General features: G+C 42.3%; 1 protein-coding gene across 22 annotated transcripts in view; it reads left to right on the top strand.

The window, feature by feature from the left end:
- USP45 (ubiquitin specific peptidase 45) overlaps positions 1–17,401 on the top strand; it is a 98,462-nt gene that overhangs the window by 4,736 nt on the left and 76,325 nt on the right. For 19 of the 22 annotated variants that reach the window (XR_010599558.1, XR_010599559.1, XR_002888293.3 and 16 more), the window contains exon 1: positions 8,806–8,940. The exons of 1 other annotated variant lie outside the window; for it this stretch is intronic. The gene's annotated coding sequence lies outside the window, so the exon portion shown is untranslated. Of the gene's footprint in view, positions 1–8,697; positions 8,941–17,401 lie in introns of those variants that run through there. 2 more of the 22 variants (XM_065588232.1, XM_065588241.1) reach the window with 2 other exon arrangements.

Below are 17,401 nucleotides of genomic sequence, written 5' to 3'. Positions count from 1 at the left end.
GCCCTTGTCTCCATGTGTCTCTGCACCCCCATGTGTCCTTCACCCCCATCCATGTGTCCTTCCACCCCCACTCAGACACCACCTCCCCCATTCCCATGTGGCCTTGCACCTCCTCCCTCATTCCCAAGTGTCTCTGTGCCCCACTCAGCCACCCCTGTACCTATGTGGCCCTGCACCCCTTCCCCCATCACCATGTGACCCTGCACCTCCCTCCTCCCTGTGGCCCTGTGCCTCCGTGCCTCCATGTCCATTCAGCTCCTGCCCCAGTCTGTCCTCCCCCACTAGTCCTTACGAGCCACTGTCTGACCCCCCAGCAGTCCCACACTTTCTATCTCCCCATATTTCCGGTCTCCTGATCTAGCCCGACATGGGCTGTGAAGAAGGCACTAATGTACAGGCTCTTTCTCTTCCCTAGCTGGCCAGAAGCTGCTGCTCTGGTCTATTGCCTCAGCGCCCTCTGGAGGGCAAAAGGCAGAATTGCAGCAACTTTCCAGCAGAAGGTTTTTTTCTGCGCAAAAAATTAAAAGTATGCACAGCTAATTAATTCTGTACAGTGGCACAGAATTCCCCCAGGAGTAAGTAGGGCTGGGGACTAGAAGTCCAAACAGACTCTCAGAAGGTACACAAAAAAATCAAATACTGCTCCCAATTGAATTCAATGAGAGTTTTGCCATTTATTTCAATTGGGCCAGAATTTCACATGGCTAGGTAATTAGAGGTCAAGCTGGTGAAAGTACTTAGAGTGCCAAGGACAACATTCAGCGCTGGGTTGTATTCTAAACTAGTGAGGTTGTCTTGTTACGATCAACCATTTCGTTTTCTTATTGTACCTACTCCATTCTTACCTTCATAAAATGTATGAAGATGTATGAAATTGTCAGGAAGAGACTTTGCTGATTAAGGTCAACTTTCATTGAAGTCAATGGCAGTCTTAATTGACTTCAGAGAGTTAGATGGGGACCTAACGGTTCAATCTTGCAAACATTTGTTACTGGCATAGTGCTTACTATCATAAGAAGACCCATTGGGCTGTTAAGGGCTAGGTAGAACTCAATGAGTTTATAAATAGTAGCAGTCATTAGGCTGATAGTAATAATTTGCTGGATTAAATCATAAATCTTTTTTGCTTTGCAGCTGAATCAGTGGATTCACTATATCAGTTTCATGTATGTAGTATTACAGATTACACAACATACTCTTAACTCTACACTGACTATTTCATATTACCATAACTATATAAAAATAAAATTAAAAAAAAATAATGGCAATATCCTATCTTCTAGAACTGGAAGGGACCTTGAAAGCTCATCAAGTCCAGCCCCCTGCCTTCACTAGCAGGACCAAGTACTGATTTTGCCCCAGATCCCTAAGTGGCCCCCTCAAGGATTGAGCTCACAACCCTGGGTTTAGCAGGCCAATGCTCAAACCACTGAGCTATCCCTTCTAATATATAGACTTTTTACTGTTTCAGCAAATACGTATATTTTGCAATCTTTAAAAAAAGGACATCACTGGCAAAGTAGGACTGCACTTTTAAAATAGATATGCCAAGTTTTCATTTTTATGGCACTGAAGTATCTGCACCACAGTTAAGGTTGCATTACAGAGTTAAAATTTAACAGGACCTTTTAACTTTTAGTTTGTTTACAACAAACAAAAACTAAATGGTAAAAACCACAACACAGAATATAAACTTTGAATACTATTGAAATATTTCATGGTGGTTTGATTAAAAATTAATTGATTCAGAAAGAATGAGTTGAAAATTGCCCATTTTGGTGATTTTTAACTGGATTGTCTCACTTTGTAGCTCTTTTGCAAGAAATCTAAAGCATTCTGGAACCAGCCCATTGGCCACATTGGTGCCTCCTCAAATGCATGCTGATTTCTATAAGATCAGTTACAGATCAGTACTGTTTGTCTGTGAAGAATTTTATAACTTCTTGGCCATGATGGATAATGTGTGTGTGAAGGCAAACTTACCAAATTTTAGTTTGACAACAAATCTGCAGTATACAGTGTTGTTGAGCCATGCTGGTCTCAGGATACTAGAGAAACAAAGTAGGTAAGTTATTGGACCAACTTCTGTTGATTTGAGAGACAAGCTTTTGAGCTACACAGAGCTCTTCTTCAGAACAAATCTGGTGTGATATGAATGCTGCCAATCACTCCCTGGGGAGCTTAAAAAAACATAGAAGAGACATTTTCTCTTATCACATAACCGTATAACCTAAGGGAAAGTTCCCTGAGCTGGGAAAATGGACTATGAATTAAAATCTCTTAAACCTCGGCAGAATTAAGGCAAATAAACTTCTTAAATGGATGGAATGTGACAGTCAGATGTGCTGATCTCTTGATATAAAAGCACTGAGCATATGAAGTAACTGTTAAGGTTTTGCCTTACAGTGCAAGTCTGATGAAGTTGGGGGATGTATTGTTTTTGGATATCTGTTGGAGATGGAAGTCAGAGCATTATGGAGCACTGGAGTGTGTTAATATAAAAGTGGAAGAGAAGGCACAAGTTTTCCCCCCTAATTTTTTATTTCCATACTTTTAAGGTTTTGGGTGGGATGGGATGTGTCCTGCAGTAATCTTAACTGTGACTAAACATAGTTTTGCTTGCTAATAGTAACTCTATATTCAGTTTCTTCTTTTCAATGTTAAAATGGCTTAAACCTAATACCATGTAGGGGGGAGGAATAGCTCAGTGGTATGAGCAGTGGCCTATTAAACCCAGGGTTATGAGTTCAGCCCTCAAGGTGGCCACTTAGGGATCTGGGGCAAAAATCAGTACTTGGTCCTGCTAGTGAAGGTAGAGGGCTGGACTCAATGACCTTTTAGCTCTATGAGATAGCTATATAGTAATAAAACAGAGCTGCCACCACCATCTCCATGGAGATTTTAAGTTCTGTATTTAGCATGAGTACAAAAAATTACCATATTCTGATTTTATTTACACCTGTGTAAATCCCAATTAGTTTTTTAGTTCAGTGGGAGTACACCAGATTTGCACTGCTGCAACTGAGATCAGAATCTGGCCCATCAGCAGCAGCTGTTGAAAAAGCAGGGTTGCATTGTAGTTCCGTGACTAAAGTCTTGTATAATTTTAAACATGTAATTTACATAAACAGTAAGACTTCTAATCACAGTAAAGAAAAAGTAAATCATAATTTAATTGAATTTGCTTGAAACCAGAATTAAAGAGAAGTATACTACATCATTACATTTTTAAGCAATCTACAATTAGGTGAATAGGTTTTTCGTGAATACAGGGTAACTGCACCTCTGTCCCTTTTCCGGTCTCACAGAGTGCACCTCCTCCAGTGTCAGGCCTTGTGTCTTACTTCTCCTGAGGTAGAATTCTACTCTTGGACCAGACTCTGAGCTACAGTACGCTACATATCAATGATGCTTACCAAGCAGTTCCAGTTGGGTTTGGACCCTGCAGTTCTTCTCTTCACGATTCTGAGGCCAGACAGCTGTCTTAAAACCAAAGTATTGTTTGCTTTAATAGTGGGAACAAAGCACTTAGAGAAAAAGGATTTTAGGACAGTCTACACACTTCTATTTTACCTAAAGTCCTACCATCTAGTAATGGTGACCTAGGTAAGCCTAGTTTCTCCAGACACCCCTGACAGTCCTGTGTATCAGTCTAGTTACCCCAAAGAACTCCCCAACATCTACCCCTTCTTTGACAGGGTCTACCTTTTTAACCCTGCCACAGGTTTTGTTTTGTTTTTGTTCCTCTGGTTCCCAGACCTTTTCCAGTTCTCATCCACCCTTTTCCAGTCTCTCATCCACCCTTAAGTGTTTGCTGAGAAGTGGCTTATCCTGAGCCACTGTTTTCCTTCCTGCTTGTTTTTCCTGATAACCCCCCATTAAACTAAACCAATGTATTCATACAGTAAACATTCCCATAATCTGGTCAATATACAATGTTCATAAATTATTACAGAGCAGTTTCACTTCTATCACAGTAATCACCATTACTACCAGTAATGGCAGGCACAATTTAGGATGCCTCCAGAAAATCATCTCTAAAAGTTTAGAACCATCTGTTTTTTTTTTCTTTCTCATTGATGTAATTCTGTCACATGCTACTTATTAGAGACTGGGTTAACAAAGCACTCTACCTCCTACATTTAATATATATTTTACATCTAATTTTTCTTAATAGTGATTATTACTTATGGCTAAATAACAATGTTATCATACCTTTGTCTTTCTTCTACCAATCTCTCTTTCAGCTATCTAGGACTCCCACTTGTATCATATGAACTTAGTACCTGATCTTCCTATGATTGGATCTGCACAAAAGTCTTGTGCCTGCAGGAAGTCTCACTGGTTTCAATAGGGCTCTGCGTGGACACAAGGGTCCACCAACACAGATCCAGTTATATGATTGGGGCATTCAATTGTAAGCTTTTTGGGGCGGGGAACATATATTTGTTTTTGTAAGGTACCCAGCCAACTTTCTAGTTCTTTCTTTAGAGGGAGCTATACCACCCTCTTTATAGCCCACATGGAATAATTGTTAAGTATTATTATGTATTTGTAGTGTGGTAGTGCTCAGAAGCTGCAGCATCATTGTGCAGAAACATACAACAAAGATATGGTCCTTGCTGTAAAATGCTACAGTGTTTGCTGTTATGGAGAGTTCTAATACCTGCTAACCCAGAAAAGTTCCATAACCCTGTTATTTTGAATGACCTGAAAATTAACAAGGAAAATCAAAATAGTTATACTGATAAATGACCATCACAGAATATTATCAAAGTCCCTTATTACCAACTATGCACCAAATTGCAGAATTTTTCTGACTGGCCTTGATCCTGCAAAATTAAACATGGTAAATCTTTACAAAGCTCTCAGGATCAAAATCTGTTAAAACTAATCCTACAAAAACTTGCACATGTGCTTAACTTTACACGTGTGAGTATCATAGAATCATAGAATATCAGAGTTGGAAGGGACCTCAAGAGGTCATCTAGTCCAACCCCCTGCTCAAAGCAGGACCAATTCCCAGCTAAATCATCCCAGCCAGGGCTTTGTCAAGCCGGGCCTTAAAAACCTCCAAGGAAGGAGACTCCACCACCTCCCTAGGTAACGCATTCCAGTGTTTCACCACCCTCCTAGTGAAATAGTTTTTCCTGATATCCAGCGTATTAACCTTAATGAGACTACTTGTGTGGTTAAACACAAGCATAACAGGTCTAAGTTACTCATTCTGTGTGTGATCTTGGGCAAATTTCACTTGACCTCCTATTCCCAGGAAATCTATTTGTAAAATTAGGTAAAAAGCAGGCTCTTACTGAAAATCAGGGGTGAAATCCTAGACTCATTGAAATCAACGGACATTTTTCACCCCAGATATCTGAGTTCAGCAGCCGAGGTAGGTGAATTACACACAAGATTTATCACTGCATATGTAGGACCATCAAGTTTATTTATGAAATTTGCGAACTCAACCACTGTCTTCAGTCTCAGGCGAGTCAGTATATACTGTACAGTTTTTGCTACATAATTAAGCAAAGGAAGCTTCCACAAATGTCTCAAATACTCCAAAAGCATCAAATACTTTAAATAGTAATTTTTAAAAAATCTGATAAATACAAAAGTAAATGTAACTTAGGAACCAAACCTAGCACTCAGAAAAGCTATCCCTGAAAATTTACAACTATATATGTAAGTGGGATTGTACTGGTGTAACTGAGGGCAGTATCTGGCTTCTGGCGGTTATCTCACAGTCAATATCTACTATTTATGTCTGAAGACTCTGTGCATTTTAATTTGATTGTATGTTCCTCAGGTAGAAATAATGTCATTTATGTGTCTACCACTTGTTGTGCTCTAATAATAATATTTTTAGTCTATTATCTGCCTTGTACACCTCTACCCCAATATAACACGACCCGATATAACATGAATTAGGATATAACGCGGTAAAGCAGGGCTGCACGCTCCGGTGGATCAAAGCAAGTTCAATATAACGCGGTTTCACCTATAACGTGGTAAGATTTTTTGGCTCCCGAGGACAGCGTTATATCGGGGTAGAGGTGTATTATAGGGATTCACTTTAAAGATAAGGCTGCCATTTGGAGTGGGGGAGGGAGTGGCAATCTAAACAATGTCTGTTTCAAACCAGTATTTCATACCTAAGGCCCAAATTCTCTAGTGGCAAGCCTTTATTCATGTGCTTAACTTTATGCATGTGAGTACTGGTGTGTAAAGTTAAGTGTGTGTGTAAATCTTTTTAGGACTGGGGCTTATATAACCAACATTTTCTATAATTACTTGTATTAAGGAAAAGATGATTTTGATGCATCTGTAGCTTCAAGATATTTCAGTATGTTTTTTGTAACCCATGATGTTGTTATTGGGGAATCCTAGTGTTGGATTATTGCTAAAATTACCAATCCTTTTAAATAATTTATGGGTGTTTGCCTTTTCCCCTCCATACATGGAGTTATGCATATAGAGGCATATTGTTTCTTTTCCATTCACAAAGGATGTATTTTGAGAAATGTATTGTTAACTTGTTCCTTATGAGAGTTTTCTTGCTCAAAACAAGGATAAAGCATTTCCCAGAAACGAAAAGTGTGACAAATTGAAACTGGCACATATAGCTGGTTCACTAGTTGCCCTTCTGCTAGCCTTTCCATATGGCATCCTTTTTCACAGACATTTGCAAATTTGTCTTTTAGAGGCAAGGAATAAAAATATAAAGATCGGTTGCAGTTTTCTGTGTTTTTGGCTTTAACATGATATGGATAAGAATAAAATATTTCTATAATTCCTCGTTATAATAGTAAAATAACCCAAACAATGTACAATTCTATGCTGATAAAATTCAGACTTTAAAATAATAAAATATGAGAGCGTATTTATGATATGGAATGCATATGCATATGAAAGATATTCTGACTGATTCATTTATTGTCTTCATTTTACAGATAACGACAGGACCATATATAAACAAAACACTGGCAGAAATAGGACTGATGGAACTAGCAGCTTTTCCAAAGGGCTCAAGGTAGAGAGTCAGAGGAGATGAAGCCACAGCTAGTCTCCTCAGTGGGAGAGGGGAGCAGCTCTCCCCCCCCATAACACTTAGCACTTACTGTTACCATTATTTAATATTTCTAATACAGTAGCACTTAAAGGCCTCAATCAGAATTAGGGCCAGGTTGTGCTAACCCTGTACAAACACATACAAAGACAAAAGCTTACAGTCTAAGCCACAGATCCTGCAATTTGTTCCATTTAGGAGTCTTCATGAAGGCTTTGTCTACACTATTACTTTTGTCTGCAAAACTTTTGTTTGTCAGGGGTGTGAAAAAAACCCCGACAGACAAGTTTCACTGACAAAAGTGCCAGTGTGGACAGCACTATGTCTGCTGGAAAGCATCTCCTGCTGGCATAGCTACTGCCACTCATTGGGGGTAGTTTAATTATGCCGGTGGGAGAGCTCTCTCCTGCTGGCATAATTAGGCTACACAGGAGACCTTACTGCGGCGCAGCTGTGCCGCTGTACGGTCCGTAGTGTAGACATAGCCAAACAGAACGACTTACAAAATTGGGGCCTTACAATATCGTCCTTTCCCGGCCAAATTCAACACTGGCGTAAGCAGACTTCACCCTACTTCAAAAGTGTGGTCCTTTTAATACTGATGTGAAGTAGTTACTTATGTATTATCCCCATTTTCCAGAGAACGGACATAACTAAGACATGAGGCTAACTCTGGTGTAATGCCATTGACTTTAATTAATAGAGTTATGCCAGGGTTGACTTAGCACTTGTGGTAAGGAAGGTTTACCCAAGGACCCCCAGCAAGTCAGTGGTAAAAGCAGAATGAAAACTCAAGAGTTTTTAAGAAGAGTTGGTCTTGGGTTCTTGCAATACATGCAGGCACCCCTCTGCGCAGCCAGGAAGGACTGAAGCCTGGTTAAATGGAGGAGAACCAGGAGGAGTAGCAGTGCCTTGTGGAGACCCAGGCCAGGAGAAGTTCACAGGGAGCTGCAGCTGCTCTTTAGGGATTTGGGAGCAGAGAGATGCCTAAAAAAGTGCTCTTGCAGTAGCAGTGCTGCTTTGCTATGTGGTTCAGAAGTTCCCCTTGCAGCACCAGGGCTTCGGTGTGGTTCAGGGATAGGTTAATAAGTGGCTTGGTCATTGCTGGAGATCGTGATTCAGGGATAGGTTAATATGTAGGGGTGGGGGAAATTTTTAATCCTTGTTCAGGAATAGGTTTATATGTGACTTGGTCTCATTTTGTGGGGAATTTTATTGATTTAGGGATAGGTTTATATGTGCGTCAACCTCATTGCATGGGGATTTTATCATGATTGAAGGATAGGTTTATACTGCCTTGGTCTCATTAAACAGAGGGATTTTATGATGACATGTTAATAATAGGTGGCTGAGTCTAATTGTATGGGGGGACTTTAGCGTGACTCCGGGATAGGTTTATATGTGGCTAAGTGTCATTGCACAGGGAGATTTTATCTGGTTCAGGGATAGGTTTATATGTGGCTAAGTGTCATTGCACAGGGAGATTTTATCTGGTTCAGGGATAGGTTTATATGTGGCTAAGTGTCATTGCACAGGGAGATTTTATCTGGTTCAGGGATAGGTTTATATGTGGCTGGGCCTCGCTGCCGCCTGGCTTGAGGGGGGCCTGCACTCAGTTGTGCCCAGCCAGAAGAGCCCAAGGGCTCTTTGCCGCCGCTGCACTGGGCTTGCCCCTGGGCCGGCAGCAGCTCCCGGCTTCTCTCCCGCACTGCGGCGCAGGGGCCGGGGATCGGCCCGAGCCGGGGGGAGGGAAGGTGGGTGTGAGCGGCGCGGCCGGGGGCGGGACGGGAAGGCGCGGCCCTGGCCGAGGCCCAGCTTCTTCCGCCGCTTTCTGCTGCTGTCGCCGCTGCCTGCGTGTCGGGGAGAAGCCCGTGAGTGAGGGGCCGCGGCCGGGCCACGCCGGGGGTAGCTGCGATCCGAGCGCAGCGCGGCGCCTGCGGGGGGGAAGCCACGAGAGGGAGGCGGCCGCCTCGGGGCCCGGCTCTCGGGCTGCGTTCTCCGGGCCAGGGGCTCGCCCAGGCCGCTGCTCCTGCCTGCCCGCAGGCGTCATGGCCCCCTCCTGTCCCTACACACATTTGGGCTGGGGCCCAGGTGCTGGCTGCCTTCGGGGGCCCGCTCGACCCGCCCGGCTCCTTCGCGCTAGAGCAATAGGGCGGGTTATTCAGCCCTGGGGCCCGGGCCGGGGGCTGACCCTTTTGTGGGCTGGGCACTTGGCCACACTGGGTGCTTGGAGCCCATCAGACGTAGTTCATGGTATTTCACCTGAGCCGCCATCAGATGGTGACTTGTCCGGCTACCAAACTGGGCTGGGTTTGTACCAGTGACATGGCTGTGCTAGAAACGCTACAGCTGCACATTTGCACTGCAGCGCAGACATTCGGGCGTAGTTAATCCACCTCGCTGAGAGGTGGTAGTTAGGTGGGGAGACCGCTTCCCTCCACCTAGCGTTGTCTGCTCTGTCCTCTAGATCAGGGGTTCTCAAACTGGGGGTTGGGACCCCTCAGGGAGTCACAGGGTTCTTGGGGGGGGGGGGGGTTGCAAGCTGTCAGCCTCCACCCCGAGCCCTGCTTTGCCTCCAATATTTATAATGGTGTTAAATATATAAAAAGTGTTTTTAATTTATAAGGAGGGCTCACACTCTGAGGCTTTCTATGTGAAAGGGGTCACCAGTACAAAAGTTTGAGAACCACTGCTCTAGATCAGTACAGCTATGTCTCTCTCAAGGGTGTGGGTTTTTCACATGGCTCTGTGTCCCAAGGAGGGTCCCATCTTCAAAAATGTCAAATCCCAGGAATGAAGTTACAGGAAACTTTCTTCACATAAAGAAACCAAATTGCTTGTTATTTTTAACTGATCATTCTGATGTTGCGTATTGTCTCATTGCCACACTGGCACTGGTAGGGTTGGGAGAAGGATGAAGAAGTAGGTTTCATGATGTGAGAATTTGGACCCTTCCCAGTCCCCTGTGGAAAAAAAGTTACCTTAGATGTGTTTTAAGAAAGGCCCTATGAAACTCAGTTTCTTGTTTTAACACTTTTGATTTGTAATAATATTTGGAAGAGTGTAACTTTTGTGTGTTTGTGTTTTGTTTTTGTTTTTTTCAAATTGTCTAAGATGACTTAATTGAGGTTTGTTATTTAAGAAATAAAGTACAACAAAAATAGCAAAATGGGAAAATGTACTTGACCTTGAAGTAATTTCTCAGTTAATTGTCGAATAATAATGGAACATTAGTGTCACAATTTGTTGGATTAAAACGTGGACGACAGATTTAACTAAGAAAATTCCATTCACTTTGTTAGTCAAGTTAACAGAAAGTCAATGCACTTATTTAAAAATTGATTTTTTTTTTCATGGTCCATGATGCTCATTGCTGTCAGAGCTGATTCACACACTTCTCTGACATCCTAGCATTTGCCAAGCTTGCGATCCCATAGCCTCCATGGAATTGCTCTGGAGCCATTCTTCTGGGAGGGAGGGAAGGGTTAAGTAATAGTGTTCAGCATGCCTCTTGTAACCTGTTAAAACCACTCAACACAAATTCCTGAAGTGCATGAATTTTTTATCTTATATTTGAATTCTGAGAGCTGATGGTGGTGATTGGAGGAAAATCCAAAGAGACTGTTAATTAGTTTGATACTTAGTATATTAGAATCACCAGTGCAGCTCTAAATGCTGTTTTTCAGCAAAAATTGTTTTAATTTTGGTTCCAGGTTTTAGAGCAGCATCCACTTTATCTTGCAATTAACTCTACATCAGACCAATAAACATAGACTCATAGACTTTAAGGTCAGAAGGGACCATTATGATCATCTAGTCTGACCTCCCGCATGATGCAGGCCACAAAAGCTGACCCACCCACTCCTGGAATAATTCTCTTCCTTGAATCAGCTGTTGAAGTCCCCAAATCATGATTTAAAGACTTCAAGTCACAGAGAATCCTCCAGCAAGTGACCCCTACCCCATGCTGCGGAGGAAGGCGAAAAACTTCCAGGGCCTCTGCCAATCTACCCTGGAGGAAAAATCCTTCCCGACCCCAAATATGGCGATCAGCTAAACCCTGAGCATGCAGGCAAGATTCTCCAGCCAGACCCTCCGGAAAAAGTTCTCTGTAGTAACTTTTAATATCCCATCATTGACCATTGTTACTAATTACCAGCGATGGCATGTTATTGACCTATTGACTAAAGTCACTTTATCCCATCAAACCGTCCCCTCCATAAACTTATCAAGCTTAATCTTAAAGCCAGAGAGGTCTTTCGCCCCCACTGTTTCCCTCGGAAGGCTGATTCACATAATAAGCAACTTCCTAAAATTAAAGTAATTTTGTGCAAAATAATTTGACTAGCAAGGATGAGCAGTTTAAACTGTATCCATTGCATTGCTCAGCTTTTCTACAAGTATCATATAATTTCACATGAGGTGCTGAAATGCAGTCCTTCAAAAAAGTTCTTTTTAGCTCTTAAAGTGGAGGCACATATATGCTAGGCTAGTTGCACAGTATGCCTTATGAAGTTACTCTGTAATTTACTCCATTTGTAAATATTTTGTCAGATTTCTTCAGGAAATATTGTAAAACTGGTATTCTGTAGATTTGTTTCCCCTTGAGTTCTATGGCAGTACAGCATCTGTTTTTTGGGTTTTGCTGGTAATGTCTAAAGCAGAACAAGTTTTCCTTGATCTGGGATTGACATGTGTCATAAAAACAAATTGGGGCATTCCTGTATGTAAAAAAGAAAATTGGATGTAATCTTAGGCTCTCGGCAACTAGTCTTTGACTTTCTGAGAAATAGCACTAATACATAGACTTTTCATAGCACTTCGCATTTCTGAATTCGTTACCTACCTGACAAGGATCAGTTAATGATAGTAAATATTCTCTCTACAAATAGGAAAACAGTGGTTAGTTAAATGACTTGCTCAGGGCCACACAGTGAGTTCAAGTGTCATAGCAGATGTTAGCATTCGTGAATTTCTGGCTCTCAGTCCTTCAGCTTGATGTGCGACCTCTTGTGGGTCACAGAATAGTAATTCCACAACCACAATTCTAAGGGTTTGTCTACACTGGCACTTTACAGCATTGCAACTTTCTTGCTCAAGGGTGTGAAAAACATACCCCTGAGTGCTGCAAGTTTCAGTGCTATAAAGTGCCAGTGTAGACAGTGCACCAGAGCTATTCCCCTCATGGAGATGTTCCTTTTTTTTTTTTTTCTCTCCCAGCGCTATGCCGCGACTACACAGCCACGTTAAAGCGCTGCCGCGGCAAGAGCTTTACCGTTGCTAGTGAAGATATGCCCTTGCCCTGTTATCTCAGGAGTTTATATGTTCTATGACTACTCTAGCAAAATCCAAATTAGACCACAATACACATCCAGCGAACTAGTTTTACCCTCTATTATCTTAGTGTTTTCCTTTTCTTTTTTTGGGTGGTGGGTGAGAGGTAGGTTAATTTACTTTTGCTTCGTGAAACTGTATGTTGACAGTGGTGTTAGTCTGACATAAAATACCCTAGCCATTAGTCTAAAAATACTTGTCTACACTCAGTAACAAAGATTTTGGCAACTTTTGGCATATTATATTTCAGTCAAAAAATAGCTTGTGAATACTGTCACTGGGCAGGCGAACCCGATTTCTGTGAAACATAAGAAATTACAAAATAAAGAACAGGGTGAGGAATCTGAGGAGAATCACATAGGTTGCAAACCATGAGAATGGGCAAATAGTGGTAGATGAAAGTGAAAAGTGCTATCGAGTCTTTAACTGTTATGTGGAAAGCTGTGAGAGAAGTTAAACAGGCATGGCTGCCTTTCTCGTCCAAAATACAGTTACTCTTCTAGGACTGTAATGTAATGTCAGTAGTGGACTATGAGCTCAAATCATGATGTGCGATGTGTCTTTGGGCCAGAAGATCATGGATATGACACTACCAGAATTTCAAATGACAGGTTCCAATGAAAGAAGTGTTGCTGCCACTACCAGTCAGTAGTTCTGGTCCTTTTATTGCTCTAGCAGTCAGTGAGTACTTGTTTGCTCAAAAGGCTTTCATGGCTGTCACAGCCGTGAAAGTCCTGAACTACTGATTGATGACCTTGTCCAGTTGCTAGCCATGATGAATGCTGTTCTTGCTCTGATTGGATAACATTTGATCCAGCAATGAACCAGCCAAAATGCCACAGGTAGCTATGAAAAGTCACCCAAACATTTCTACTTGCTGCTTACATCAGAACGTGCAGCAGTTCTGCAGTACTTGCAGAAGATGTGTTGATTTGGCACTACCAGCCCACAGGAATATATTCCTTTTGTACTTTGCCAGATTTGAAGAAATGCATTAGGGCCTTTCCTCCAAATACAGCTACAGAACATCTTGGTCTCTAGATGCTATATAATAAAGGCTCCATGTGATCTGAGCCAAGTTGTACCTAAATTCTTTGGCAAGGACCTGTGGTTTCTGTGGCAACCTGGTGCTGGAAGTTCTGCAGGAGCTTCATTTAATCAGTACAGTAGCCCTGTGTTACTTGTTTTTATATTCAGTTTCTCTTCACAATGCTGCCTCCACCTTTTCAGTGTGTTGCGATGATTTCTTTACAGTATTGGCAATGTAAAACTGCATCATAGTTGTTGAAGTTTTTGGCAGCTGGCTAGGGAGCAGTTGGTGCTTATGGTGCCTGTGGGGAGAGAGAGAAATCAATTTGGGATAAACATATAATCTAAAATGCACAGTAGTGAAATATGCAGTGTAATTGTGGCCATGTCGGTCCCAGGATATTAAAGAGATAAGGTGGATGAGGTAATATCTTTTATTGGACCTACTTCTCTTGGTGAGGGCTTTCGAGCCACACAGAGCTCTTCTTCAGATCTGGGAAACATACTCTGAGCATTAGAGCTAAATTGAAGGTGGAAGAGATTGTTTAGTAGTTGCCATTACTTAATAGTATCCTTCAAGGTAGAATGGCCAATTAACACCTGCAGTCATAGGACAAAAAGAAGGGATTAGTGGGTTACAGATTATTATAATAATCCATAAATCCGGTGTCTGGTCAATCTGTGATTTTTAGTGTCTAGCAGAGTTATGAATCTAAGATCCCGGGCTTATCTTTTGAAAGTGTTGTGCAGGTTTCATTTGAGGATAAGGACAGATAGGTCAGACAGAGTGATTGCTTTGTGAAAAGTATGAGGAGTACTTGTGGTACCTTAGAGACTAAAAAATTTATTTGAGCATAAGCTTTCGTGGGCTAAAGCCCACTTCATCAGATGCATGCAGTGGAAAATACAGTAGGAAGATATATACACAGAGAACATGAAAAAATGGGTGTTGCCATACCAACTCTAATTGATTAAGGTGGGCTATTATCAGCAGGAGAAAAAAAACTTTTGTAGTGATAATCAGGATGGCCCATTTCAAACAGTTGACAAGAAGATGTGAGTAATAGTAGGGGGGAAATTAACATGGGGAAATAGTTCTTAGTTTCTGTAATGACTCATCCACTCCCAGTCTTTATTCAAGCCTAATTTAATGGTGTCCAGTTTGCAAATTAATTCTAGTTCTGCAGTTCCTTGTTAGTCTGTTTTTGAAGTTTTTGTTGTTGAATAATTGTGACTTTTAGGTCTGTAATCGAGTGACCAGGGAGGTTGAAGTGTTCTCTGACTAGTTTTTGAATGTTATAATTCTTGACATCTGATTTGTGTCCATTTATTCTTTTGCATAGAGACTGTCCGGTCTGGCCAATGTACATGGCAGAGGAGCATTGCTGGCACATGATGGCATATATCACATTGGTAGATGTGCAGGTGAACGAGCCTCTAATAGTGTGGCTGATGTGATTAGGTCCTATGATAGTATCCCCTGAATAGATATGTGGACAGAGTTGGCAATGGGCTTTGTTGCAAGGATAGGTTCCTGGGTTAGTGTTTTTGTTGTGTGGTGCGTGGTTGCTGGTGAGTATTTGCTTCAGGTTGGGGGGCTGTCTGTAAGCGAGGACTGGCCTGTCTCCCAAGATCTGTGAGTGTGAGGGATCGTCCTTCAGGATAGGTTGTAGATCCTTGATGATGCGCTGGAGAGGTTTTAGTTGGGGGATGAAGGTGATGGCTAGTGGCATTCTGTTACTTTCTTTGTTGGCCTGTCCTGTAGTAGGTGACTTCTGGGTACTCTTCTGGCTCTGTCAATCTGTTTCTTCACTTCAGCAGGTGGGTATTGTAGTTGTAAGAACGCTTGATAGAGATCTTGTAGGTGTTTGTCTCTGTCTGAGGGGTTGGAGCAAATGTGGTTGTATCTTAGAGCTTGGCTGTAGACAATTGATCATGTGGTGTGGTCTGGATGAAAGCTGGAGGCATGTAGGTAAATATAGTGGTCAGTAGGTTTCCGGTATAGGGTGGTGTTTATGTGACTATCGCTTATTAGCACTGTAGTGTCCAGGAAGTGGATCTCTTGTGTGGACTGGTCCAGGCTGAGGTGGATGGTGGGATGGAAATTGTTGAAATCATGGTGGAATTCCTCAGGGGCTTCTTTTCCATGGGTCCAGATGATGATGAAGATGTCATCAATGTAGCGCAAGTAGAGTAGGGGACATAGCCAAGTCTGTGTTGGGTGTGAGGTCAAACTAACTGTAATGATCTGAGTGACATAGTTAGGTCGATCTAATTTTTAAGTGTAGACCAGGCCAAAGACTGTGTAATTCAGACTGCCGTACTAATTTTTTTGAATTTATTTTTCAACGTTTTATAAGTGAAGTGAGCAATCAAAAAACAATGCCCTTGTTCTGTAAAGGTGGGGATGGGATGGGTACCATTCTTAAATGGGGACTAAGGAAGGAGGAGTGGATGGGAGGGAAGAAGTTTTGAGCAATAAAAAGTTAAAAATGCTTATAAGAGGAATAATGGATATGTACACTCACCTGAGCTTCCTTACTGTTTATCACCAGGCTCATGTGCGCTTCCCAGGAGGGACTGATTTGACTATAGCAGAGTTTCAGATAACTCCTGGCTTATCATATGGTTTGCTCCTCCCTCCCGTTCCTCCTCCTCCTTGTACCCTGAAGTGGTCTCCATGTTAGACTCTTGCAACATATCCACAGTTGTATGTTGGATACTGCTGGGGTCCATGCCAAATATGGCATATGGTTCATTGTAGAAGCAATGGGACTGCAGAACAGCCCCAGATTTGGTGTTGGCATCCCTCGCCTTCTGATATGCCTGCTGACGTTCCTCTGCTTTCAGGAGGCACTCCTGCTCATCACTGTCATGCCCCTGGTTCAGTATCCCCTGTGCAATCTGCACACAGATGTCTGTATTTCTTTGGCTGTTGCTTAGCTGGATTTGCATAATTTCTTCTCCCCATAGGCCAAGGAGACCCACGACTTCTTTCCTGCTCCACACAGGAGCATGTCTAGTAGCTATCTATGTGCATGGAGCCCAGCATGGTTGGATGCTCACAAAATTGGTCTCATAGGCGCTCTCACCAATGTGGTCAATCAGAAAAGGGCATTTCAAAAACACAGTGCAGGTGTTAGAGCTGGGAAGGGGGCAAGTATCCTGTGTATGTGACCCCCCCCTGGGAGGTGGAGTTCAAAATTGTGATTAGAGCAACCACTGGTACAAAACAGGGGTATTGTGGAACAACAACTGGATGACTGTTAGGGTTGATACAGGTAATGCAGCGTCTGCTCTCACGCTGCATGGACAAAAGTAAAGTATCAGAGGGGTAGCAGTGTTAGTCTGAATCTGTAAAAAGCAACAGAGGGTCCTGTGGCACCTTTAAGACTAACAGAAGTATTGGGAGCATAAGCTTTCGTGGGTAAGAACCTCACTTCTTCAGATGCAAGCCAAAAATACTTTTTAATTACTTTTGCAAGGACAAAAGTAAGTCGACCATGCCTCTGTGTTGGGGAAAGTGGTCTTAATGAATCACTGTAATGGAGTGCTTACATCAGCAGGAGACAAATTTGGGTGTAGACACATGCACAGGTAGGTTGAAACAGGTCGACTTAGGATATGTCTACAGTACATGTGCTGCAGTGGCACAGCATCAATGTTGCAGCTATGCCGCTGTAGTATAGATACTTATAGCAACAGAAGTTGCTTTCACATTGCAGTAGTAAATCCACCCCATTAGTAGAGGTAGAATTCATCTGTCGATCTAGCTGCGTCTGCAGGGGGGGTTGGGTCAACCTAACTGTGGACGTTTTTCACAGTCCTGAGCGATGTAGCTAGATCAACCTAAATTTTAGGTGTAGACCAGGCCTTAGGTTGACATAACTTTGTAGTGCAGACCAGGCCTGAGTTATTTTCCAGAGTCTCAGCCTTTTACTTAAAAAAAACAACAACCTCTACTAGCTA

The sequence above is a fragment of the Chrysemys picta genome, chromosome 3 (assembly GCF_011386835.1).
Source record: "Chrysemys picta bellii isolate R12L10 chromosome 3, ASM1138683v2, whole genome shotgun sequence".
Taxonomy (NCBI): domain Eukaryota; kingdom Metazoa; phylum Chordata; order Testudines; family Emydidae; genus Chrysemys; species Chrysemys picta.
Note: the sequence above shows the minus strand (reverse complement) of the source record. Positions and strands in the feature narration are given on the sequence as shown.